The following is a 2,241-nucleotide window of genomic DNA, read 5'->3' on the forward strand; positions in this document are numbered from 1 at the left end:
TTTAATTAACTTATTATTAGGTCCCAAAATTATTATTTTAGAACATTTTAAAATTTTAACTTTCTTTATATATTCTTTAAAAATATTATAATTTTTGAAAAATATAAAATTTGGAATTTTCATAAATATTTTGAATTTTTGAAAATTATTTTGAGAGAGATCCATTTATTCATTTTCAAAATTGACAGGGACCAAAACGGTATTTATAATAATATGTTATTCGAATTTTAAAATTCAATTTGACTCGAACTCGAAACTCAAATTACTTATTTGAGTTGACTCAAAAAATTCGAATAACTTGATTCGATTAACTTGAAATTCGAATTATTTTTTTAAATCGAATCAAATTTTACTTCCTTCTACTTACAAGTTAAAGTGAAAGGAAAAAATATCAATAAAATTCCATGACCCAGTTGGTATAGAGTCCATGGCAAACAAATTTACCTAAAATAGGGCTATTGAACTTTAATTAAGTATAGTTGAAAGACAAATTTATATGTAGTAAAGTTGTCAAATGAAATTTTACTCAATTTTGCTCAATATATATATCAAATTTTATTACACTCAATAAGTAATATTCCTTTAATATTATATTATGAATTAACATTTTCCTCAATTTTTCTTAATCCATTTGTTTTATTACACTCTAAGCAATATTCCTTTGTCGTCAATTTAGTATTATATATATCACACACTTGAAATTTCTAAACTAAGTTTACATGAGGAAAGGAGTTTATAAATATAAACAAGGTTTAATAATAAATTTAGTCCCTACCATATATCCTTTTGTCATTTAATTTTGCTTTTTTTATTTTAGTCCTTAAATTTTATTAATCAAAATCCTTTTTTAATGAAAAGCTAACTAGACCATTAAAATTCTAATGACACTAATGTGATAACCCACGTGACATTTTATGTTTGCTTCATAAAACTCAAAGATTTAAAAAAAAGAATTTATATTCTTTTTAAATATCTACGTCTGCAATAAAATACATATGAATTGTGACACGAGCTACCACATCAATGACATTAAAATTTCAATAAGTTGATCAAGCTTTTCATTGAAAAGAAAAATAATTTGATTAAAATTTAAAGGTTGAAACGTTAAATACTATAATAATTATTATTATTACCAAATTGACAAAATAGAATATTATTAACAGTATATTTTTATCCAATATATATTTAGATACAGGTGAAATAATCTCATTCTAGGGTCTGATCATGTCTTTTTTTTTTTTACACAATATCTAAAACTACCTATAACCTCCCTAACCCATAAATTGAAAGATAATGCAATTCAGCACACTCGAACCTACATCCTCCTACATTGTCAACAATGTCCATGCTAATCGAGCTAATACTCAACCCGCTTATTTTTTTGAATTTTTTTATTTTATCAAAAAGTACTGATATTTACATTCGTATATTCCAACACGGATACAAAATGTATAGTCTTTCAAATACTCACACATATATGAAAAACATTACAAACATAGGGTATACTGTATCAGACATTCACTTCGAATCCACTTCACAATGGGCTATAAAGGCATTGTATAAGGAGAAATAGCCATTGTTGAACCTTAGAGAAAGCAAATGGGCTTCGTTAAAGCATGAGAAAATCAATATGTTAGCCATGAAGGTGACAAATTATATGATCTTTTTTTTCACAGTATGAATTTATATTGATAATTGAAGATGAAGATGAATTACGTACCTTAATTATATTCTTCAAAGGGAGTACCCAATTAGCAAGACTTGAAAGTTTGAGGATTCAGGATGCACAAAATTGAATCCGGGCACTGATGTAGCCGACAACGAGTTGTGAGATATTGAAGGACCGTAAAGAAAACAGAAAACATCAAGGAAGAAGAAGAATATGGTAGTGATGGGTACCATTTTCAAACTTTTAAAAATGTTTTGGACAATTACTACTTTCTTCTTTCAATGATATATATATATATAAAGGTTGTATAAATTCATATATTATTAGTCAATCGTCTCGTTAAAAATAAAGAAGTCATATAGTTCTTAATAGGTTAAATTTCATTATTAGTCCCTTGTACTATGCTTAAGTTGTGGATTTAGTATTTATATTTTAATTTCTTAAAATTTAGTTTTGTACACTTTGAATTGGTTAACTTTAGTCCCTATTCTTTTTAAATTTTGAAATTTCAATTAAAACCTTAAACCCTAAATGTTAGCATTTAAATCTGATTGGTAAAATTCTACTATGTG

General features: G+C 25.7%; 1 long non-coding RNA gene across 1 annotated transcript; it reads right to left on the bottom strand.

Moving 5' to 3' along the window:
* Positions 1-1,358: 1,358 nt before the first annotated feature.
* On the bottom strand, positions 1,359-1,956 carry LOC105777425 (uncharacterized). The gene is made up of 2 exons (XR_001128281.2): positions 1,721-1,956; positions 1,359-1,604 (listed from the first exon to the last, which is right to left on the bottom strand). It is a non-coding gene; the product is annotated as an uncharacterized LOC105777425 (long non-coding RNA).
* Between the last annotated feature and the right edge of the window lie 285 nt (positions 1,957-2,241).

The sequence above is a fragment of the Gossypium raimondii genome, chromosome 10 (genome assembly GCF_025698545.1).
Source record: "Gossypium raimondii isolate GPD5lz chromosome 10, ASM2569854v1, whole genome shotgun sequence".
NCBI classification, from domain to species: Eukaryota; Viridiplantae; Streptophyta; class Magnoliopsida; order Malvales; family Malvaceae; genus Gossypium; species Gossypium raimondii.